The sequence below is a fragment of the Taudactylus pleione genome, unplaced genomic scaffold (genome assembly GCF_031769625.1).
Source record: "Taudactylus pleione unplaced genomic scaffold, aTauple2 ptg001590l, whole genome shotgun sequence".
NCBI lineage: Eukaryota > Metazoa > Chordata > Amphibia > Anura > Myobatrachidae > Taudactylus > Taudactylus pleione.
In genome coordinates, this window is record NW_028285987.1 from 234,122 (window position 1) to 259,787 (window position 25,666).

The 25,666-nt window shown below is 46.6% G+C and overlaps 1 long non-coding RNA gene across 1 annotated transcript; it reads left to right on the plus strand.

Moving 5' to 3' along the window:
- The first annotated feature begins 6,741 nt into the window (after positions 1 to 6,741).
- LOC148442263 (uncharacterized) lies at positions 6,742 to 23,856 on the plus strand. Its single transcript, XR_015875836.1, has 3 exons — positions 6,742 to 6,793; positions 15,304 to 15,351; positions 23,739 to 23,856. It is a non-coding gene; the product is annotated as an uncharacterized LOC148442263 (long non-coding RNA).
- The last annotated feature ends 1,810 nt before the right edge of the window (positions 23,857 to 25,666 follow it).

Here is a 25,666-nt window from a genome sequence, read left to right on the forward strand (position 1 = left end):
AGGACAGATTAGATCTACATTTGTGTATTTGTAAATTCATTTAGACAGAGAAAAATGCAAACAGACCGACTCTTTTTTTGCCAGGTTATCACCCCCCCCCCCCCCAATGATAAATTACCAGAAAAATAAATCGTAAGTTGCAAATTTTGGGCAAAAAAAAAAACGTTGAAAAAAGATTGAAAGCTATTTTTTTTCCAGGAAATGACTGTTCCATGTAAATTGGGGGTACGTTAAAATGGGTACAAGTATATTTTCATGTTGTAAAAACACAGTTTTAAAAACTTAAAAAACCGCCTGCTGCGACTGCGTGCGATGTTTAAAACACTTGACGCATCCATATCGCCCATCGAAAAATCAGACCCAATACGTTCAAACCATTTTCAAATTTATTTATTTTTGCCCAAAATTTGAGCTTCTTTTTTGGCTAAAGTGCGCAACTTACAATTTTTTTTACGGTAATTTATGATTAGGGGGTATCCACAGGGTTCTGAAAGAAATCCCCACATTTTTAGGTAAAAATAGGGATTTTGCATTTTTTTTGCCTGGTCTGGGATGGAGAAAACTTTTCTCCAGTTTTTTTTCGCCTGTTGTCGTTTTTTGGGCGGAAACGCCCGTTTTCACAAATGGCGATAGAAACGTTTGTTTTCGGTGCTAATTGATTCAGGCTCTGAGTGTCTATTACTGCATATTGCAAATATATATTTACTACTGCATCCTGGCACCCAATGTAATTGTTATATTTGGAAATCCTTAAACAGACGGCACTTGTACAAATAAAAGAAACATGAGGCAGGGTAAAGTGGGTTAATTTGCCTCATGTTTGTTTTATACTTGCAATATGCCACCTGTTTAAGGATTTTATTATGTCCTGTCACTATGTACAGTAGGAGCTATAGGACGTCACCATGACATTAGAATATTGAAGGAGAGTACCGCTGATACAATATATTCTATATCTATCGATATATACATAACAGGGCTGCTTAACTGGAAAAATAGATTCAGGAAATGGGGGTGGAGCTATAGAAAGTTTTTCTATAGCTATTATATACAGGGCCGGATTAACAATGGGGCGGGTGGAGCTACAGCTCCAGGCCCCAAATGAAAATAGGCCCATATGAACGAAAATGCCAGTGCTGACAGTTTATTACTTTTTTTCTGTCCCATCAGCTTTAGCAGCATTGCAAAGTCTAATTCCTACTCTCCCCCAATAGTCCCTAGCCACGCCCATTCAACCCACTAACCCCGGCTGTCCTTAGCTTATCCCCTGCCCATTCACCTCACTGAAGTCCCAAGCCTCATCTATTCAACTTCGCTGACCGAAGCCCGGCCTTAATGCTGGGGAACCTTTCAGTGTTTTTAGTATGCAATATGTAAGTGTGGGGATATTAGATAAAAGATGCTAGTATGCGTCGTGCATCTACGTGTTTGTGGAGTACACCGTGGTACGTGTTTTGCGGGGTTGGTCATATTATGTGTATTAATAAATGTGTGTATTGTTTTAGTAAGGACTTTTAACAGTGTTCTGTTGCGTAGGAAACGCACAATGCTAAATAATAACATAGTGCTGTATATTTACTGATACTATGTGGGATTCGCAAAATGGCCCTGTGTGACTTTTCGCAAAATGGCGTCATGCAGACTTTAATTTTAACAGATTCTGGGCCTGATTCAGAGCCAGACTGTCTGAAAGAGCGCTCGCTCTGAATCAGGGCGTTTTTTTTCTCTTCGTGCGGCCTCCTGGCCGCTCGCATAGCTGTGGGTGACCACCCACAGTTATTGCGAGTGGCCGGGTGATGGTCGCGATGGTCGAGACCATCGCGACCATCTTGGCTTGCGACGAGACCATTGCGGTAGGGTCTCATTCCCGCAAGGCCCAGTGAGCTTCCGGCTCTAAATAGAGACGGAAGCTCACCACTGACATCACTCGTGATTTTGCGGACTTGCCGCGACCGGAAGTGCGGCTGCTGGACGGAGCTCAGGTGTGCATGGCGCCTGTTTAGTGGTGAGTAGTTATGATATAAATATGTCTGTTTGTTTGTATTGTGTTATTCTGCTGTCCTGAGGAAGGGGTGCAAGACTCCGAAAGGTCGACCTATGATTGATTAAAAGTCCCTCGGCTGAGGGTTTCACGAGTCTTATCCAGTCTCCGAGTGCTGCCTATTTTTTTGTACAGTGTGTATTGGGGGTGCTGTCCTCCTAATAAGGAAGGCACCGGAGCAAGGTGTGGGCTGTTTGTCCAAGTTACACTGCGTGAAGGAGTGCCAGAGTTGTTGCTTATATATATCTATACACACACACACACACGTATAATACGAGGGCAAATAGCACCCTGCCCTCCAGGAGGGCAAAAAGCGCCCTGCCCTCACAGCCTGCGGGTGCCGTCTTCACCCGCGGGACGCAGTGTCCCGCAGGGGGAGAAATGTGCGGTGACCCAGTCACCGCCGGAGAATAGACACCGGGTAGCATCTATTCTCCCTCTCTGCAGCGCTTGGGGGCTGCCCGGCGTGTCCGTAAGTGCCGGGCACGCCCCCAAGTATGACGAAAAGGGGACGCGTCTTATACACACACCCCCTTTTTGGGCGCGCGCACAACGTTGCCCTCTCTAGCTCCGGCACCCTGCCTGCCGCCGGAGCTAGAGTGAACACTAGGACACTAATATATATATATATATATATATATATATATATATATATATATATATATATACACATACACCCACACAGGACACTATAGAATTATATATATTTCTGCTGGTGCCTACCTGGTGCTGCAGTACTGTACAATAATATTGGGCAGTTTGCTGCTGGGCGCTGGCAGCCTGGCTCAGTGCTGCATTACATCTGCTGCCTGGTCTGAAGTCTGAGGCTGACGGCGCAGGGGCTAGAGACAGAGCAAAGGCTCCGTCAGCCATTTTTTTTTTTTAACTCCATCAAGCATCCAGCTGCCTGATCGCATGGAGGGGGATCAGATATTGAAGGGCGGGCTGAGTGTGAACTGACCTGGCGTCCCGGCAGCCCAATCCACCCCCATCCACCCCCGGAATCAGTCCAGGAGGGGCGCAAACATAGCACCAGGACTCAGGGAACATTGAAGACTGGAGGCGGAGCAGCAGACTGGGCCGGCCAATGACATCGCCGGCACAGGACCCAGGCAGCTGCCGCAGCCTCTAGCATTGTGAGCCATATTCAAGTAGAGGTGTAGTTTTCACCTGTCCGACTGTTCGCTTCATTCGCCTGTTTCAGAGGCGAATTTATTCCATGCTCGTCCCCGCTTTTCGCCTAATTCAATTGCAAGACAGGCGAAAACGGAAATAGGCGACTGCGGAACAGGCGAAAAATACTGAAAGAATTGGGGAAATGAGTCTGTACCCCAGAAAAAGATATATTAACCTAGGGAATCAATATAAATGTGTACTAATAGCCCTAATAAGACTATTTTGGGTACTTAAGTTGTGTAAATTGCTTGCTATTAGCGTCTTTGTAAAAGTGGTGAAGAATGGCATAAAGCTGTATTTTTTGGTGAAATTAAGTAAACCAGTCAAATTTGGGGTGCTTGAAAAGGGTGCTAGCATGTTTTTATGTCTCTAAAGTGAACTTTTAAAAAACGTGAAAAATCCACCTGCTGCATGCACCTGCAATCCCAAAAACCCCTGACCCATACTTGGGGACCCCCAAGAAGTCTATTTCGATACTTTTAATGTTTATCCCCCCACTTTTTAAATTCTCACCCCAAAAATGACATGTCTTTTTTGGGGTGTTCTTAGGTTTTTGTTTCTGTTTTTTTTGCAGATTTGTCCTTTGGTGGGCTGTCCCAAGGGGTCTGAGTTTTTTCACCACGTTTACACCCCAAAATAAAGATTTTGCATTTCTTTTCACCAGCTATTGATTGGAGAATCATTTTTGGAGAATTGTTTCCACTTAGGCGAAATTGTCCTGGAATTGAATTTGGCGAATTTTTTTTTAGGCAAATTTTTCACAAAAAAACAGGTGAATATGGCTTTTCGCCTCTAATTGAATTCCCCTCTATGTGTGTCTGTTTAGTTTGTCTTCTCCGCGGTTGGGTGGGAGGGAGCGGGTGTAATGGGCGCCGCCACTGGGATTCACCGGGTCTCAGCCTGCAATAGTGGCTTCTAAGAGAGGGAAGGCAATGCCCTCTCTCCAAGACAGCCTCAGCGGGCCGCCCATCAGGTCCCGACGCTCTTAGGCAGCTGCCTAAAGCTGCCTAATGGAAGCGCCGGCCCTGGAAGTGTCAGCTTATAAAACCTGCCACTACGTAAATAAAGCCCCTATAGTGCGAAGTTAGAGTTCAGCTGGAGACTATGGTGTATCCCTTCATGAGTGTTGGTGCAGTATTATATACATCAATTACCAGACCATATTTCAGTTTTTCGGTTATTCCAAAAAAATATATTTTTTAAAATGCTTTTTGTGCCCTGTTGTATGACACCTGACAGGAAGATCTCAACAGAAGGACAGCACTAGAGCATTTCATGGTAAAAAAATATTTTTCTAAGTTGGTTTAATTTCACTTTATTTTTCTATAAACATTTAGTTCTAATTTTAAGTTGCATAACATATCTGCAACTGCACGTTTAAATGTATTAACATGGGTGGGAGCTTTCATACTGCTAATCCTGCCACTAGCTAAAATACACTATAGGATTTGACGGCAGATAGGAACCACTTGGCCCATCTAGTCTGCCCATTTTATTTTGGTAAAAGAACCGTATATGATGCTTTAGAAACATAGACTCTAGGGAAATAGTGCACATTTATCAACAACATAAAAAATTATATTTCCATTTAAAATTCGATTCGCTGTTTACCAAACATGAAACTGGCATTTCACCTAAAAATTTTCAAAGTGTATTTTCAAGGTCATCAAGGCAAATTTACATCATTATTGGTAGAGTTCAGTATAAATGGACTTTGTCATTGTGTAATGTCAAAATGCCAAACTATTGGAACAGTGTGGAGGGTCAAAGAGCCTGATTCATTACGGATTGCACAGCGAAAATATGCTAATGTTTGCAATCTCAGTGCCATTGCAGCCTAAAATAAGGATGACCACTTCTCCTTACTCACATCCATAATACTTTGCAAATCTGCATAATCATCGGTAGCAACGAGTACCATCAGACCCTCACGCACACTTGCACAAGGTCAGAATTTGCTAACCTCATCGCACGCAGTGAGATCCCAAGCTGCATATGCCATCGAAGTGGCATTTATGCACGCCACTGTAATGGCGTTCAAATGCACTGGCATGTCTGAGTTTTGCCGACCACCCCCCCAATCACCACTCCCAAACACTCACTCTGTTATAGGCCTGTGTATTCACTGCGATCGCAGTCCGATCGCAGTGACATTTGCGCACTGCAATGCAAACGCAACAATCGGCCGTCTTCGTGCATAATCGCAGTTGCGATCAGTAACGAATCAGGCCCAAAGTGCAAATAGGGGTGTGTTTACTTAATACAGAGTATTATCCTTTATTTCTTGCGCTGCTTATACATGAATGACTTACACCAATATTGTACCGTGTAAACCTTTTTTTTATCAGGAGACATCTGGGCATTATAGAACAGTTCTCTACTTGAAAGCAACTTCTATTACTATAATTGATGCTGCTATTATTCTGGTGCCATTTCAATTATAATCTATGTGATTCCCACTGTTGTCACATTCTCATTATTGCATATATTTTGCCACATTTTGGACTCAATTACTAAACATTATTTGTCCATATTATCTATTGTAGGCATTATTATTCTTTATAAATGATTGTCTATCTCCTCTTTAAAATACCTTGGGCTCATTTCAGCCATCTACTTAACGCAGGGGTGTATCTAGGGGTCCGAGCACCCCTGGCAAAGTAAAGGACCTGCGCCCCCCCTCCCGCTCCCCTCCTTTTTATAGGAATAATTATACTTTCTAATTATAACTTAAATATTTGCAAATAAAAACAAAATTAATCAGTTTTAAAAGAACTAAAAAACTCTTTATGAAGCTATCTGGGGCTGCTATGAATAACAGGCACACAGGAAATTAACTACTGCACAAACTTCTTACCCAGTTACCCTCCTGCTCATCCCCCTTACTACACTATGGGTGGTATTCAATTGTTATAGTGCTCCCAATCTCCCGTCTAAAGTGACAGGAGATCGCAGGGCGCTTTTCAATTGTTGCAGTTTTTCGCGCTGATCGCGCCCAAAGTGTTCAGGTTTAGCCGTGTAAAGCAGCTTCCCCCGACCAAAGTGCTGGGCGCGACCGCGAAAAGTGATGTTTGGGTGCCCAAACAGGTCACTTTTCGCACATTTCAGCTCGCAACCCGCTGGAGCTGCGAGGGGCGTAACAATTGAATACCGCCCTATAAGGACAAAGCTATCAGGGGCTACCCACTCCACTTACTTGGGTTGCAGATTGCTGGCAGGTCTCTGGTGGGCTGGAAGACTGCTGGGCCCTGTCACTGGTAAGCGGGCTGCTGGGCTCCCTGGCTGGTGCTGGCTGCTGGGCTCCCTGGCTGGCAGGTTGCTTGTCTAACCAGATGCAGCATGCAGACTCAGCATAGGGAAGTAGAATCCATGTGCAGGTGGAACGCATAATTCCTTTCTACTTCCCTTCCTGTGTACACACAGCACAAGTCCACTCACCACTATACAGGCAATCATTTGTCCAGTAGCCTGTCATTTAAAGTTTGTCCCACCCCCACCATTGGACCTTATCCAATCAGCGTGGGGTGTAGTGGACGGGTGACAGAGAGGACAGAGACAGAGACAACTTCAAGTACTGTATGTAATTTATGTGTTTAACACTTTGCTGCCAGCCAATTTTATGCGTTGGGGAGGAGGATTTGTGCTATAGAAGCTGCTGCCTGTGACTAAGAGCAGACGCTGCCTCTTGCCTGTCTGCTCTAAATCAGTGATCCCCGCAGCAGCAGTACACACACGATACACAGAGCAGTCAGGGAGGAGGGAGGACGGGCTTAGGCTGCTCAGCTCCAGGACAGCGTGTCCTGTCATGCTGCAGCTACATTGTTTCACATACATGATAGAAGAACTAACCAGCCAGCTGCTGTGTGTGTGTGATAGCGCTGGATGTAGATACGCCCCTGACTTAACGATACATTAAAGAAAGTTAGGCTGTAACATTATAGACCTTCTCATACACCAAGGTGTGCTGTTATGTCTCTGTTTGCTTTAGTTTCCCACTGTCCCAAAAGCATTATATTCCCGCAGCCTATGCGTCCTGGGCTGGACATTTGTACCTGGCCTCCTGGCTGCCGAAGGGAGCTCCACTAAACTTCTTCTTCTCCGCCATACCTGCGCCTGGTCACCATAACAACGGAGACGCCTGTCTCCTTCCCTGCTACTACCGCATCACGTGATGACACTCACTAGCCAATCAGAGCACTGGCACAGTGGTGTGACGTCAGATGCCATGCAGCGTCCTGTGTGTGTTAGCGCCTGTCTCCTCATAACCTGCAGATGATGTCTCCTCCTGCCCTGGCTAGTGGCTACCTGTCAGTGCATTTTACTGTGATTGCTCTACAGAGAATATGAACTGCTTTATGTACCTTCCCACAAATACTGAGCCGGCCCTAGGCATACTAAGCAAATGCCTAGGGCGACTGAAACGCCTTGGGGCGGGGAGGCATTCCAGGGCTCTGATGCTGCCCCCACACCCTTCGCGACGCTGCCTCACCCCCTCCCCTCCCGTTGCAGCTCCGATCGGGCACTACAGTACGGTAGTCAGCCAGTCAGGTGACTGACTGTGAGCCAGGTCAGAAGAATGAGCGTCTGCATAGAAGCTCATTCTGGCTATTGGCTGCAGTAGGAGAGAAGATGGCCGCGGAGGGTATGCTGCGCATGCCCAGTCACGGCCACTCTTCCCATGTGCCTTTGCGGAGCAGAGCCATGTGTGACCTCACGGCTCTGCTCCCAGACTAACCGCCGGCGCTCCACCCGCATTGCCCAGCGCCCAGCCCTTGCCCAGCAGCATTACCTGCATCAAAAAGTAAGTGTAACCTGCGTAGGCAGGCAATGTTGGCAGAGAGGGGGGCTGAGCTGTCATATATATATATCTATATATATATATATATATATATATCCCCCCCCCAAAAAAACTGTCATAGATATGTGTGTGTGTATTTATATCTATCTATATATAGATAGATATACATACACACACACAAACATATCTATGATATCTTTGTTTTTTTGGGGATATATATAGATATATATCTATAGATATTTATAATATATATATATGTTGACAATGGATCAGCGGCACTCAGGAGTCTTTAAAAGTTAGTGAAGAAAAGGTGTCTTTATTTCGACGTTTCGGGGGTTAAGTGACCCCGTCTTTAGGAACCTGTGTGTGTTCCTGAAGACGGGGTCACTTGACCCCGAAACGTCGAAATAAAGACACCTTTTCTTCACTAACTTTTAAAGACTCCTGAGTGCCGCTGATCCATTGTCGACTTCATTGAGGGGAGTGATCTCTACCCTCTGAGGGCACCTGGAGCAAGGTATATACCCTGACTAGGGTTTGCAGAGTGCCGGGCCATTTGCATATTATATATATATCTATATATATATATATAATGTATCTCAAATAGATATATCTCAAATAGATATATATATATATATATATATAGATAGAGATCTCTCATCTATCTCAAATGAAGTAATTGCAGCACTCTGTGGACTTCAAGGAAATAACCACGGCACAAGGCATAGGGCCGTATTCAATCACCCGATTTTTCGGCGATATTATCGCCATCATGTAAAAATGGAGAAAACTTTCCTTCATTTTTAAAAAGGTGGAAAATGGGCAAAATCCCTATTTTTGTGTAAAAATGTGGGGATTTCTTACAGAGCCCTTTGGACAGCCCCCCCAATGATACTTTGGCAAAACATTTTTACATAAATTGCGTGCTTTGGCGAAAAATGACAGCTGAAATTTATTTATTTTTTGTGAAAAATGCATTTAATGTATTGGGACTGGTATTTTGAAGGGACATAAAGATGCGCCAAGTGTTTTAAACATCGTACGTTGCCGGCACAGGTGGTTTTTTAGTGGTTTTAAAGAACCACCTGCGCCAGCCACGTGCGATGTTTAAAACACTTGGCGCAGCCTTATGGCCCTCCGAAATACCAGACCCGATACGTTAAACACATTTTTTACGGGGAAAAAAAATTTAGACTGAAATTTCAGCGCCTGAATTTGACAAAGTACGCAATTTACGAAATATGTTTTCGCTAAATTATCATTAGGGGGGCTGTCCAAAGGGTTCTGTAAGAAATCCCCACATTTTTACCCAAAAATAGGGATTTTGTAAATTTTTTCGCCTGCCCTAGGCTGGAGAAAAGGTTTCTCCAGTTTTTAGGTGAAAAATGTCAGTTTTTCGCAGTTTTTCACAAATCGGCCGATTCGCAAACGAAGGCGAAAACGGCCGATTTCGCCTCTGATTGAATACGGCGCTTAATGTTCAGAAAATTATGCATTGTGCTGTGGTCATTTCCTTGAAGTTCATGGAGTGCTGCGCTTCTCTGCGTTTGGGGTCAGCTTTGGTCTCTGGATGTGCACCCTTGCCGTTTATATTTTGTGGCGCCGACCTCTGTCCGTATAGTATATACATACATACATACATACAATACTGCGCACCGGCACTCCCACTATCCGTGTCATAGGGCAAGAAGCCCAATACTTGCTCTGGTGCCCTCCAAGGAGGACAGCACCCCCAAAATGTAATAGTAACAAAAGTCAGGCGGCACTCAGAGTCTCAGTAAATCCAATACCCTCACCAGAGGGATTTAATGGTCAATGGTCGACGTTTCGAGGTGATCCACCCCTTCCTCAGGACAACATAACAAAGTGAAACACATACAACAAGGCATATAAACACATAAAACAATATGCACTTACCCCACTGTACAACCATGCAACCATGGATTTACTGAGACTCTGAGTGCCACCTGACTTTTGTTACTAATATATATATATATATATATATTGTATATGTATATATGTAAATGTGTGTATATATAAAAGATAGCGAGAGCTATAATGACAAACAGCGGTAATCTTTGATTATAACTGTTTTCTCTAGAAAAGATGGCATAACCCCTTTAGCAAGCGCTAAAGGGGTTATACTTCATTGATAAATAGGGGCCTTAGATTGGTGGTGGGATTATTTGATAGGGAGACCAGTCAAAATTTTGCCTAGGGCACCAAATTGGCTAGGGCCAGCTCTATTGTGCAGCCTTAGAAAGTTTACCTTATGTACATATGCTTAGTCTGGGAGCCTCTGTCTGGTCTTTCCTACTGTTAGAATTGCTAGATTACATGTGACAGAGCTAACAGCATCTGACATCTCCTGAGACAGATCTCCCTTGCAGCAGCAATGTCTGTAATAAATCCCTGCTGACAAAAAGTGCTAAAACTCATGGGATAGATGCCTAGTATCGTGTAGAAAGCCCTCTAGACTGGTGAAGTGCAGCAACTCGACATGACATCGATTTCACAAGTGGACGGAAGACTTCTGGAGAGATGTGACCCATGCTGTCTGGATAGCTTCCCACAACTCCCTGATATTTGTAGATGCAGGAATGAACCTCTCCACCACGTCCCATAAATGCTAGATTTGATTTCATGTTGGGAGAACATGGTGGCCACACCATTTGTCAAATCTCTCCAGAATGCTCCTCGAACCAATACTAGACGACTTGGGACCGATGACACGGTGCATTATCCTGCTGGAATATTCCATCATTGTGGGGGTGCATGAAATCCATGAAGGGCTGCAGATGGTCATAAAGCTATGCAACGTAGAGGTTAACGGTCAGTGACATTTTCAGGTGGCCCCAACCCATGCTAGATGAACACACCCCACATCATTATGAAACCACCACCAACCTAGACGGTACCTTGTTGACAACTGGGGTCCATGGCCTCATGTTGTTTGCGCCATATCTGAACCCTACTATCAGCCCGAAACAACTGGAACCGTGACTCACCGGACCACGCCACATGTTGCCAGTACTCCAGTGTCAAATTAGCTACAGTCAGGTGGATAAATATTGGGACATTGACAGAATTTTCATATTTTGGCCTCTATTCACCACCACAATGGCTTTGAAATGAAACAAACAAAATGTGCTTTAACTGCAGACTTTCAGATTTAATTTGAGGGTAATTACATCCAAATCATGTGAACGGTGTAGGCATTACAACGGTTTCTATATGTGCCTCCCACTTTTTAAGGGGCCAAAAGTAATGGGACTATCAACTCAAAAGCTATTTCATAGACAGGTGTGGGCTATTCCCTCATTATTTCATTATCAATTAAGGTCTGGAGTTGATTCTAGATGTGACACTTGCATTTGGAATCAGTTGCTGTGGACTCTCAATATGAGATCCAAAGAGCTGTCACTATCAGTGAAGCAAGCCATCATTAGGCTGAAAAATCAAAACAAACCCATCAGAGAGATAGCAAAAACATTAGGTGTGGCCAAATCAACTGTTTAGAACATTCTTAAAAAGAAAGAACGCACCGGAGAGCTCAGCAACACCAAAAGACCCGGAAGACCAAGGAAAACAACTGTGGTGGATGACAAAATAATTATTTCCCTGGTGAAGAAAAACCCCTTCACAACAGTTAGCCAAATCAAGAACACTCTCCAGGAGGTAGGTGTATATGTGTCAAAGTCAACAATCAAGAAAAGACTTCACAAGTGTGAATATAGAGGGTTCACCACAAGATGTAAACCATTGGTGAGCCACAAAAACAGGAAGACCAGATTAGAGTTTGCCAAACAACATCTAAAAAAGCCATTACAGTTCTGGAACAACATCCTATGGACAGATGAGACAAAGATCAACTTGTACCAGAGTGATGGGAAGAGAAGAGTATGGAGAAGGAAAGGAACTGCTCATGATCCAAAACATACCACCTCATCAGTGAAGCATGGTGGTGGTAGTGTCATGGCGTGGGCATGTATGGCTGCCAATGGAACTGGTTCCCTTGTATTTATTGATGATGTGACTGCTGCCAAAAGCAGCAGAATGAATTCTGAAGTGTTTCGGGCATTATTATATGCTCATATTCAGTCAAATGCTTCAGAACTCATTGGACGTCTCTTCACAGTGCAGATGGACAATGACCCGAAGCATACTGCAAAAGCAACCAAAGAGTTTTTTAAGGCTAAAAAGTGGAATGTTATGCAATGGCCAAGTCAATCCCCTGACCTGAATCCGATTGAGCATGCATTTCACTTGATGAAGACAAAACTGAAGGTAAAATGCCCCAAGAACAAGCAGGAACTGAAGACATTTGCAGTAGAGGCCTGACAGACCATCACCAGGGATGAAACCCATCGTCTGGTGATGTCTATGCGTTCCAGACTTCAGGCAGTAATTGCCTGCAAAGGATTTGCAACAAAGTATTAAAAGTGAAAGTTAGATTTAGGATTGTTTAGTTTGTCCCATTACTTTTGTCCCCTTAAAAAGTGGGAGGCACATATAGAACCGTTGTAATTCCTACACCATTCACCTGATTTGGATGTAATTACCCTCAAATTAAATCTGAAAGTCTGCAGTTAAAGCACATCTTGTTTGTTTCATTTCAAAGCCATTGTGGTGGTGAATAGAGGCCAAAATATGAAAATTCTGTCAATGTCCCAATATTTATTCACCTGACTGTACGTCAAGAGCCCAGGTGAGGCGCTGTGTCTGGTGTCGTAGTGTTAATGGGCACTCTGGTGGGTCTTTTGCTGCCATATCTCACAGATGCTAAAGATCGCTGCATTGACCTTCTGCATTTGCGTGTCTTCTGCCAGGGGTGGATTGGCTGTTGGAGTCAGCAGGAAGATTCCCGGTGAGCCGAGGCAGCCTGCAGTGGGGCCGGACCACATTAAATTACACACGGCAGGCTAAAGTGTGAGGCCAGGCATATATTACAGTCTGCAGTCATCCTGCGGGGCTGAGGGGCGGGCTGACAAATGAGGTGGGCGGAGCTAAGTGGGCCGGAAAGTGCTCTACAAAGCTCCGTACACACGGACCGATCAGCCAGCGATAACGATATCGCTGGCTGATCGTCCTGGTGTACTGGATGATCGATATCGATCATCCAGCACACCAATGACTATAGCGAGGTCCCTATAGTAACCTGCTCGATATCGAGCAGGTTGGCCAGCATGCATGGCCGATGGACGGTATCGCTATCGTCCATACGTGCCCGCACATCGCTGATCGTTGGTAGGCAAAAAATGATCGATAACGATATGAACGATATCGTTATTGTTCAAATCGTTCATTTAAATTGCTGCGCGTATACGCAGCATACGTCAGCCGGTTGTGCTGGGAGGCCACGCTGACAGATGAGCTGGGCGGCAGATGGAGCTGAGGGGTATAAAGGAAGGGTAGTGGATAGATCCCTTTCATTATTTGTACCCTGACATTAGTTACTGTCCAATGTCATTCCTTACTGCACTCAATCCACGTCACTTCCATAGTGTTCACTCTAGCTCCGGCGTGACGCAGGGCCGGAGCGAGAAGGGGGCGTGGTCATCAAAAAGGGGGCGTGTCTATAAGACGCGTCCCCTTTTCGTCACTCTTGGGGGCGTGCCCGGCACTTACGGACACGCCGGGCAGCCCCCAAGCCCTGCAGACAGAGAGAATAGATGCTGGGCGCATACGCCCGGCGTCTATTCTCCGGCGGTGACCGGGTCACCGCAAATTTCTTCACCCGCGGGACACTGCGACCCGCGGGTGAAGACGGCTCCGGCAGTCTGTTAGGGCAGGGCGCTTTTTGCCCTCCTTCTGGAGGGCAGGGCGCTTTTTGCCTTCCAGAAGGAGGGCAGGGCGCCGCGCCCCGCTAAAACAGCCTAGCGGGAACGCTACTTCCAAGTACATATATTGAAGGGGATCTAAACACTCCCATAAAGGAAAGTAAAGGAAGCGCCAGGGCACAGATCTGACAGATGGGCTGCTGGTGCTGATGATCGCAGCTGCAGCCTGCCTCTCGCTCACAGCCACATGTCTCTGTCTGTGAGTCAGAAGCCGCTTGGGCTGGGATCGTTAGCACCAGTGGCCCCTCAGTTTTGATCATTAGACCCAGCCAGATTTTAGATGGGGGCATTGGTGGTGTGTGCTCTCCTCCCCCACTCTTGCAGGGGACTTTAGTCTCACTGTCCGGCTGAGTTTCACTTTCCTCTCCCGACTACTCTGCATGATGCCCCACCCCAAGGTCCCCCACAGCTCCTCCTTTCTCCTCCGCCCCCTGCTTCCCCTCGCTGGGCTAAATAGAGGCACTCAGACGTTCCTCACCTGTGCCTCTCCACCTACCCACCCCACGTGTTCCCCTAAACCGCCACCAATGTGTGCCTCTGCCACCGTTATATGCTGTGCCTCTGCCCCTCCCCTTACAGGTATGCCTCATTCCTGTTTCCCATCCTTTGCCACATTTTCCTTCTGTCCTCCTCTATCTGTGCCTCTGATACTTCCCCCTGCTATGTCTCTGCCCCCTTTGTCATCTGTACCTCTGCAACCATCTCCATTTGTCCCTATGCTTCTTTCCCCATCTAGTACCTCTGCTACCTCATCATGTGTGCATATTCCACCTCCCCATGGCTGGTGTCTGCCATCAGAAGTGGTGCAGACCATAGAAATACAGGTGTGTACAGCACCACTTCATTCATCTAAAGGATGGCAGCTAAGCACAATGTTATGTTAATAATAATTTTATATTTCTATTTTATGTATTTTATTATTATTATTATTTTATGACCGGACAGGAAAATTAAAGGAAAGGATGGCGGTCCACAGATCAGCCATCCGGGCAGCACTGGTGTTAGTGAACAACCGGTGGCAAGCCACTTTCTAGAATATAATCATCCCCTTACATCGCTAAAATACAGAATGATAGACCACATCCCTCCACTTAAACATAGGGGTGATCTGGGCAAGATGCTGCTTAGACGGGAGGCACAGTGAATTTTAAACTCGATGTTGTCGCTCCTTGGGGCCTAAATGTAAGTATTTCGTACTCATGTTTTCTGTGACAGTTAGACTGGCTTGGACGGCTGGGTTGCAGACCAGAGAGAGGTGCCTATGGATGCAGTCTCCTGGTTCGGTCCCCATACATACTTCTGGCCAATATGTTTCTTCTGGGACTATTCCCTCATTGACATCAATGATAGTGACATGAATATGTGTTGCTTTCCTCATATGGTGTATACTACATACTATACTTTTTGATATTATATTTTTCTTTATGGCTGCTCTATCCTATTGACAGGACCCCCGGCAGGAGGCTGAGCATGGTGAAGGGGAGCACATATAAATGGTGAATACACACTTATTCTTTATTTCTGATGAAAATGTTGGTTTAAACATTGAAACGTTGACATACCAAAGGCTGCTGTTTTATTCTTTTGAGAAACCCTGAGTGCCGCAGTCAATACCTGCATACATCCTCATGTTGGAGACATGACATAATGAGAGCAGCGGGGTGAAGTATAGAATTAGAGAGAGTGCCGGTATGCACTGAAGAAAAACAGCACTTCAAATAACTATGCCAAAATGTAATTTATATATAATGCATGCTCATAAAACAGCCTCCAGTATAATTCTTCAGTCACAAATCAAAGTGCTACATGCAGAAAATACCAGTTAATACTTAACGGACTTCATCTGCCTGGAGCCGATACAACAGCAATTGATCATGATATATAGATAGCCCGACGGCCGCTTCGGTGGCCACTGGCATATTCATCACGGGGCAAATCACAGTTAAACAATAACACACACTACTTGTTTTTAGTGCATACCGGACTTTTTCATTTATCACCTATGACTGAGCACCCATCATTCATTTGATTATTGAGTATGCAGGATTTGACTGTATCTTTATATATATCGTGGTCTGGCGCTTCAAATACCAAACCTTTAACTGCAGACGGTGCCTTCACATAAAATCCAATAAGTATGTCATAGGTGCAGCACTCATCCATAAAGAACCACTCCACTCACAGTTCGTTTCAGTGCTTTAATGCACTATCTTCAGGATGCAAAAGAAGACTAATATAGGGTTAAGGTGCATACACACAGTCAGATCTTCCTTCAGATCTGTACAATAACGATTTTAAAAATCGTTCATATCTGAAGGAAAATCTGACATATCTGACATGTTGGTCAGATGAACGATGCGCGTTCCCGCTTGTCAGATAACGATATCTGACATCTGATGTCTTTGCAGTCAGATTTGGACGATTCCATTCATTTTAATGCAGTCAGAAATCGTTCAAATCATTGGTAAAATCGTTTAATTGTTCATTTGACACATCTGACCGTGTGTATGCACCATTAGAATACCTAGCGTTCCCGCTAGGCTGTTTTAGCGGGGCGCGGCGCCCTGCCCTCCTTCTGGAGGGCAAAAAGCACCCTGCCCTCCAGGAGGAGGGCAAAAAGCACCCTGCCCTAACAGCCTGCGGGAGCCGTTCTCACCCGCGGGACACAGTGTCCCGCGGGTGGACAAACATGCGGTGACCCGGTCACCGCCGGAGAATAGACGCCGGGCGCATGCGCCCGACGTCTATTCTCCCTTTCTGCAGCGCTTGGGGACTGCCCGGCATGTCCGTAAGCGCCGGGCACGCACCCAAGTATGACGAAAAGGGGACGCGTCTTATAGACACGCCCCCTTTTCGTAACCACGCCCCCTTTTCGGACGCGCGCGCCTTCGTCGCGCGCACAACATTGCCCTCTCTAGCTCCGGCGCCCTGCCTGCCGCCGGAGCTAGAGGGAACACTAAATACCATAGATTATTATGGTACCATGATGGGATGGAATTTATCCTTATCTTTTCTCTGACTATTACCCTAACATACAGGTGTATTCAGGGGGTTTCCAATGCCTCACTTCTATAGAACTAAGTATTTGTGAGGTTTGTCACATACAGGAGTTCGTTGCACTGTGCCATATTTGGGCTGTGGGCTCATGCTGCTTAGCCAAGCATAAGACAAGACCAGTATTTTGCATTGCTACTAGTATCCTACAATAACACAGAGGTTGCATTATACCCAGTGCCATATTGTGTGCAATTTACTCTGCAGCTATGTTTAGCAAAGGCAAGAGTAACAACAGGCATCTGCTCACATACTGCTATCTTGCAAGTTATGTGCTGCAGGCTTAAGTGAGGAGGATTTCATACAAGATGGGCTATGTAGTAAGTATTATACTCCACCTGGCCCATCAGACAGAGCCGGTGCTAGGGCCCTCCTGAGCTTAATTTTCTCCAAGGTACTAGCCACTATTGCGGACCGCATAGCGGATCTGGCTGTAATTCCCCCTATGGGGTTATCACAGCAGGCAGTAATGTCCCCTTTGGGGTTGCCTCAACAGGTTCAGGCGATACAAGCCCCCTGTACTGCCACCATGGGTAGATGTACTTTCTAACTCGGTGCAGAGTCTGGTGGCTACATCTAATGGCTTTCACTCCATGTTGCAGGGTAAGAAGCCCCTTCCCAGTAACCCCTTTAAGCGTCCTGTGGTATCGTCACAGTCCACGCAACTTTCAGATTCTGAGGTATCATCCGATGAGGTAAAAGATGCTGATCTCTTTAAACCTGACTCCCTTCTGGAGGAGAATGAGAGTCGGTCAAAAATAATATTCCTGCTTTGGTGCGAGCTGTCAGATCCATCTTATTAATAGAAGATGACGAGCCAGCCCCTAAATCCAAGCACCCGCTGTTTAAATGGCAGAAAGGGACTTCAGCAGATTTCCCTATATCGGATCAGCTAGCTGAACACATGGCTGCAGCCTGGCAATCGGTCTGGTAAGAGGTTTCAACCACAAAAATAGCTAACTTCATGTTACCCTTTTTCTGTGGCTCATTGTGCAAAGTCAGAAACACCCCCTGTGGATTCCCATGTTACGTGTTTAATTAAAATACGTTGCCTATTCCTACAATTACTTCCTTGAACTACATAGGAAGGTGGAAGATTGCCTGAAATCGATATGCTCTCTTTAAGGGACTGTCGCCCGCCCACCCATGGCTATCACATGGGTAGCTAAACCTATAGAGAGCTGGGCTGACGCACTTGAAAACACTTTTCCCTCAGAAGCTTCTAGGAATCAGATGTCTTTTGTTGCTCACATTCGAGATGCAGCTTCCTATATTGGTGAAGCAACCTTAGATGCCAGTCTCCTAACCTCCACAGTTTCGGCCGCCTCTTTGTCTGCCTGCCGTACCCTGTGGCTGTGATCATGGAAGGCAGATGTGGATTCCAGGAAAGGCCTTGAAGGATTACCCTATAATGGGGAGATCTTGTTTGACCCATTGACAAATATCGTAACCACGTTGGTAGTATCAAAAGCGGCATTTCTGCCTTCAGCTACCTCTACTACAAGGCCTCGGACTATGGCCCTGATTCAGAGCCGGACGCTCTTTCAGAGTGCTCGCTCTGAATCAGGGCCTTTTTCTTTTATTTGTGTGTGTTGGCCTCCTGGCCGCTCGCATAGCTGTGGGTGACCACCCACAGTTTGCGAGCGGCCAGGTGATGGTCGCGACCATCGGGCTTGTGACGAGACCCTTGAGGTAGGGTCTCGTCCATCGCAAGTCCCAGTGGACTTCCTGCTCTAATAGAGCAGGAAGTCCACCTACTGACATCACTGGTGATGTCAGTAGGGCTGCCTACAAACGGCAGGTGTTCCCTTTGGAACGCCTCCGTTTGTCAAGCCAACCCCCCCTGCCCACCTCCAAAACAGGGCGAGCTGTCAATTATAATCAACAGCCGACCTGTATTGGTACCAGACCCGTAGCGACGGAGCACCCGTCATGCGCAGGGGCCAAACATCGACCCGCTTGTGAGTGCTATGCGCTCGCGAGCGGGTCTGAATCAGGCTCTAAATCTTTTTAAGTCCTTTCCTCCTCAAGGAAAGCCTAAAGGAAATCCTTTTCTAGGCATTTGGCTTCCACGAGGGCTCCCCAAAACCAGAACCAAGCAGACGCCCTGCTTCAAAACCCGAGGATAAACCCCTTAGCCTGGTGGGACGGGCCTCCCTCTAGGGGTTCCCAGAGAAGGAGGCCGACTTCTTCAGTTCGCCCAGTATTGGTGTCAAACCACCACGGATGCTTGGAGACCATGAGAGAAGTGGTCTCTCATGGGTATGCCCTCTACTTTCTCAGACTGCCTCCCCACCAGTTTTTATACAAATCCAGAAGGCCATACAGTACTTGCTGCAAGCAGGGGTAATTGTGCCAGTCCTGCTATCTCAGCGAGGGACTGAATATAATTCTACTCTTTTTGGTTCAGAAGCCGAATAGGTCTCATCGGCTTATCCTCAAATCCCTGAACAAATCCCTAAGGGTGCTAAGGTTCAGGGTGGAAACCATATGCTCCATCATCCTAGCTATGGAGCTGGGAGACTTTATGGTATCGCTGGATATTCAGGACGAGTACATACATGTACCTATAGCGCCCTCTCATTACCGATATCTCCAGTTTTCTGCCCTTTGAACTGTCCACAGCTCCATAGGTGTTTCCAAAAATTATGGCTGTCATAGCAGCCCACCTGCATGGTCAGGGTGTCCGACTGCTACCATATCTGGGCGACTTCCTGCTATTAGCAGAATCCCCAGAGGGGCTTAAAAAGCCATCTATAGCTAATCATTGCTTTCCTTCACAAGCACAGTTGGTTAATCATCTGGAAATAAGGGCCTCCCTGAATCCCTCACATAGAATGATTCATCTGGAGGCCCTGCTGGATTCTCAGGATCAGAGAATCTTTCTGAAATCAGACAAGATCTCCACACTTCGAGTACGAGTGCACAGATGTCTTCACAGTCACCGAGTGTCGATCTACTCAGCAATGCAAGTTCTGTGATCCATGTTGTCCACCTTCGACATGGTGGAATATGCTCAGTTCCATTACAGGCCTTTGCAGAGGCTAGTTCTCTCCAGATGGAACAGGTTAAGACATCGGATCAAAGCTCAAACGATGGTGCTCTCTCCGGAGGTGCTTCTGTCTCTATCTTGGTGACTACAGACATCTATTCTAATCAAGGGTTCGCCCCTTTTGGATCCCGGACTGGGTAATCCTAACAACGGACTCTAGTCTCCGGGGCTGGGGCGCAGTGACCAGTCCGCATTCCTTTCAGGGCCGTTGGACATCAGTCCAATCAACCCTGCCAATCAACATATTGGAACTTCGAGGTGTCTACAGGGCCCTCAAACTAGCCCAGCACATACTTCACGGAAAACCTGTACAGGTTCAGTCCGACAATGCCACAACAGTGGCTTACATCACTCACAAGGAGGCACTCAAAGTCGGGCAGCAATGACAGGAGTGTCACACATTCAAACGTGGGCTGAGGGTCACCTTCCAGCCATCTCTGCTGGGTTTCTTCCGGGAGTTCTCAATTGGAAAGCAGACTTCCTCAGCCGTCACGACGTGTATTCCGGGGAATGGTCTCTTCACCAAGTGGCATTTCAATTCCTAGTGAACAGATGGGGCCTCCCAAAGGTGGACCTCATAGCCTCCCGGCACAGTCACAAACTGCCAGTGTACGGGTCCAGAACAAGAGATGCCGAGGCAACCTTTGTAGACGCATTATCAGTGAAGTGGACCTTCCAGTTTGCGTACCTATTCCCTCCAGTCTCTCTTCTTCCTCAAGTTCTTCGCAATTTCAGACAAGACGGAGGCACTGTCCGGATAGTGGCTCCAGCTTGACCCAGGCGTCATTGGTACTCATATCTTTGGAGTCTCTCCATCAACACAGTTCCTGCTGCCTCAACGACCGGACCTGCTGTCTCAAGGTCCTTGCCTTTACCCGGACCTGGGTCGTCTGTCTTTGACAGCATGGCTCTTGGGACATCCCTCCTAAGGTCCAAAGGATTCTCTAGCTCTGTCATCAACACGATGCTTAGAGCACGTAAGCCAGCTTCTGCTAAGATCTATCACAGAGTGTGGCATAGGTATTTCCAATGGTTTCGTCCCAGAGGTTACGACCTCCAGGTGTTTTGGATTTCCAGAGTCCTGGCCTTCCTTCAAGCTGGATTGGACCCTGGTCTCATTGAAAGTGCTTGTCTCTCCTCTGTCAGTATGGTTCCAACGTAGACTTGCTCCGCTAACGGATATCCACACCTTCCTCCAAGGTGTCTTATGGATTCAACCTCCCTTTGTCTCCCCAGTGGCTCCTTGGGATTTTGCAGTAGTTCTTTGGGCCCTCCATTTGAACCACTAGAGTCGGTGGAATTCAAGTGGTTGACGACTAAGACTCTTTCTCCTAGCAATTGCTTTGGCCAGGAGGGTATAAGAATTGGGGGCGCTTTCCTGTCGTCCTCCCTTTTTGATATTTCACCAGGACAGGGCGGTGCTTCACACTCATCTTGGTTTTCTACCTAAAGTTGTTTCTAATTTCCATATTAATCAGGAAATTGTTGTACCGGCCTTTCAGTCACCAGACCTCACAGCTGGTGAGGCCTCCTTGGATGTGGTCCGTGCTCTCAAAATTTATGGGACCGGACCGGTTCCCTTCGGAAATCTGATTCCTTATTCGTACTCTTTGGATTTCACAAGAGGGAATGGCCAGAAAGCAAACACACTTTGGCTAGATGGCTTCGTTTGGCTATCTCTGAGGCTTATACACAGACGGGCCTGCCTGTTCCAGTTTCTGTTAAGGCTCATTCTACTCGGTCTGTGGGCTCCTCGTGGGCAGCTCGCCGTGGTGCCTCGGCTGTCAGCTGTGTAAGGCGGCTATGTGGTCTTCCATCCAGACCTTCCTGAGGTTCTATGCTTTTGACACCTTCGCCTCTCAGGATGCTTCCTTTGGGCACTGGATTCTACTCTCAGCGCAGGAGCGTCTCCATCCTTAATTGGACTGCTTTGGGACATCCCCAAGGTCAACCCTGTGGACCCCCTATGGACCCTGAAAAAGAAAATGAGAGATATGGTAAGCACTTACCCTTGTTATCTCTCTTTCTTCGAAGTCCATATTGTCCACAGGGCACCCGCCTTGACGCACCTGGCTTCATATGGGCTGTGTTACTGGTCACTGGTTTTCCATCTCACTTTCTGTGAGTATGGTTCTTGTGTGTTCCAGTCTTCCTTCTTTCTGTTGTTCCTCCGCCGGCCTTGGCTACTTATCAACTGAGGTGCCTGTGGCTCGGGGGCGGGGTAAAAAGGAGGATGGACCAAGTGCATCCTGAGAGCTAAAACTTTTAACTGTGTGGTGCCCGTGGATCCAGATCCAGCTATACCTAAAGGTCAACCCTGTGGACTTCGAAGAAAGAGAGATAACAAGGGTAAGTTCTTACCATATCTCTCAAGCGGGTGTAGCCAGGCTGTATACAAGGTGACTATGCTGGGAGGGTATGGTGAAGGTGTGTAGCCAGGCTGTATACAAGGTGACTCTATGCTGGGAGGGTAGGATGAAGGGGTGTAGCCAGGCTGTATACAAGGTGACTCTAGGCTGGGAGGGTATGATGAAGGGGTGTAGCCAGGCTGTATACAAGGTAGGGTCTTGATCATCGCGACCATCAACCTGGTTGCTCGCTAGAGCTGTGGTGGTCACCCACAGCCCAGCGAGCGGCCAGGAGGCCGGCTCATAAAAAAGTAGCGGCCTCCCTCATTCAGAGCGAACGCTCGCATTTTGCGAGCGGCTCTGATTGAGGTCCAGTGTTTCGGTCAGCACTGATCGGGAGGAGGCCCGCCCTCATATCATGTTCCTTAGCTGGAGAGAGGCCTGCCTCCAATGAATTCAGCAGCCTCTGTTCAGACAGCTGCCTTAGACTGACGGCTCGGCAGTCCCACCCCACCGGGCCACAATGCCACCAGTGCTCCCGAGAGGGGGGGAGCGGGTACTAATTACCCGACCCCTGCCTTGATGGAGGGGCCCGGTGCTGCCTCCCCCTCCCTCTTACATTAAAGCAGCAGCCACAGCAGTCTCCAGTGCCTGTGGGGAGAGCAATCATACTGATTGCACCCCCCTCCACTGGCTATGTGCCGGGTCTCACAAAGCCCACCTCCGTGGTGCTGCAAAACTGTGTTGTTTTTTTCTCTAAGGGGGTGTGGCCATGCCTCCCGCAGTTAGGCCACACCCCTTCCCCATGGCCCGGTGCGGCTCTCCTGACCGCCACACCATGCCATGCCACTCCACTCTCAACTCTGCTCCTGGACCTCAGCTCCTGCCTCCCAAATCCCAGCTGAGGTGCTCTGGAGGCTGCTGTGGCTACGGATGCTGCTCCAGTGAGTTTGCGGGGACCAGGCAACATCGGTTGGTCTGTATCCTAACCCCCCCTTTCCCTACCCCTATACCTCCCCCTCCCACCCCCGCACCCTAAACCTAACCCTCCCCCTAGCGCCTAAACCAACCCCTAACCCTCCCCCAATGCCACTACTTACCTTTGGGATTCCAGCGCCGAGATTCTGTCAGGTGTTGGGATTCCGGCGCCGGCATTCTGACCAGCGGAATACCCACAGTCGGTATTATGACCGCATCCCGGACCGCTGGTAGGATTAGAAAAAAAGGCCGGCGGGTCAATAATCTTCATTAAAACATCAATTCTTAAAACCATATATACAAATGGCACCAAATTAGCAAATATATTTTATTAATATAAAATTGTTAGATCAGAGAAACTCACATTTTGCCCTGCCCCAAAACTTCTGTTATTGTGGGATTATCTGGTTGAATCGCTATTGCATGATGATGATGTTGGCTTTATTCCTAGGCGATCGGGCGGCTTCCGCACCATTTGAACACCTGCATGGATAGTGAATACCGACACTGCCAGTCCAAGAAGGATCTATTCTTCAGAGGTTCCCCCGTTGCAGAGAAACCACAATACAATTAAGGTGTATTTTTATTTAGTACACACAAAAAATAGTTAATTTTTTTTCCTTCAGACATTTCACCCCCTGGCTCTACTTGGTGTAGGCCCGTCCATGCAAGTAGTGAATAGTGCTGGTTGCTATCACTGTTAGCCAACGTGTGCCACTTTATGAAAATTTTCCAGGGTCACTTAAGTTTTCCAATCCGCCCCTGCACTTAGTACACACTAATAGGAATAAACCTATTGTAATAGGTAGCCTATTCAGCTTGTAAGAGTCTGGTAGCATGAACTATAATAATTGTTTTTCTTTTCCTTATGTAGTGCATAACACTGTTCGTGGGCATATATTGTCCTGATGAAAGAATACACCAAATGCCTTTAAACTGAATATTTTATATACTGGCAGAGATTATGGGCTTCATTCAGAGGCGGCCGTACGGTCTACTAGTGATGTCAGTGGAGAGCTTCCGGCTCTGACAGAGCCAGAAGCTCTCCGGGGCTTATGACAAGTGAGACCCTACCCTAGGGTCTCGTCGTAAGCCCCGATAGTCATTACCCTAGCGGTCATTAGAGCTGTGGGTGTAAACCCACAGCCTAACGACCGAAACAGGCGGCCGGTCAGGATGCAAGTGGCCACCCAGTTTCTGAACGACCGCTTGCATCCTCCGACCGCCTCTGAATGAGGGCCTATATGTTTAGATTTTGAGGATATACAATGTTACATTGTGTTACATTCTAATTGCTATGCTGCGTACACACGGTACGACAGCAACGATCAGATAACGATCAGACGATCGTCTGAATGTTCTGCATGTGCTGGGTCGGGCATCCAGCACATGCAGCAGACCCTCCACTACTATAATGACCCCCGATCAACAATCACTGGTCCCTATAGTAAACAGGCTTACCTGGTCGATATCGGCCAGGTCTGCCTGCTTGCACAGACGACGGTAGTTCGTCGTCAACTAACATATGTGGACGCGCATCGTCCATCGTATGGTCGTTAGCAGGGCCCAGAAACTGTCAGATTTTAACAATAACGATAGGATCGTTATAATTGAAATCTGACATGTTATCGTACTGTGTGTACAGGAGATTACTCATAGGTCATCCTTAATGTAAAGCTGGCCATACTCTAGTGCGATTTCAAGCCGATTGCCCGATATGCGACACGTCGTACGATGAATCGTGTGGAAATCGTGTAGTTTTTAAGGTAGGATACGATGCGATGCGCGCTCCCGCTACTCTTAAAATGTATCGTATGATCAGATGTGCAGCCCATATTATCCGTCGTATGCTGATCGTGCTGTGCTTTTCAGTATGCGGTGCATCATGCGTTCGAGCTGCGTCATTTGTTAAAAAAAAAATAGACTGATGCACGCACGGGGAGATCCATGATGCATGCATCTGTCTTTAATAAAATAAACACAGTTGCAGGGATGGTTCAGTGAGAAGGTACAAGTTTTTGTACCTTCTGGGAAATACTTGAGGGATTTTCTTGCCTCAATGTGCTTTTTTTTTTTTTTTTTTTTAAACAAATATTTTTAATAAATTTTCTTTTATCAATAGAAAAGAAAAACAAAGTACATATAATAAAGAAATAAACGATCAGTATTGTACAGCATTACATACAAATCAGTACAGTAGCAGAGTATCTGACATTCCGGCAAACATCTAAATAATATTTCTATAGTACATACTTTAAAGCAGAGGGTGAACAATTACAATCACTCAATTTTTACATTATCACTCTTGCATGTATGACTTACAAAAATACTGTGTGAAAAGCACTTATAAATAAACGGCTGACGAGGCACTCCAAACAC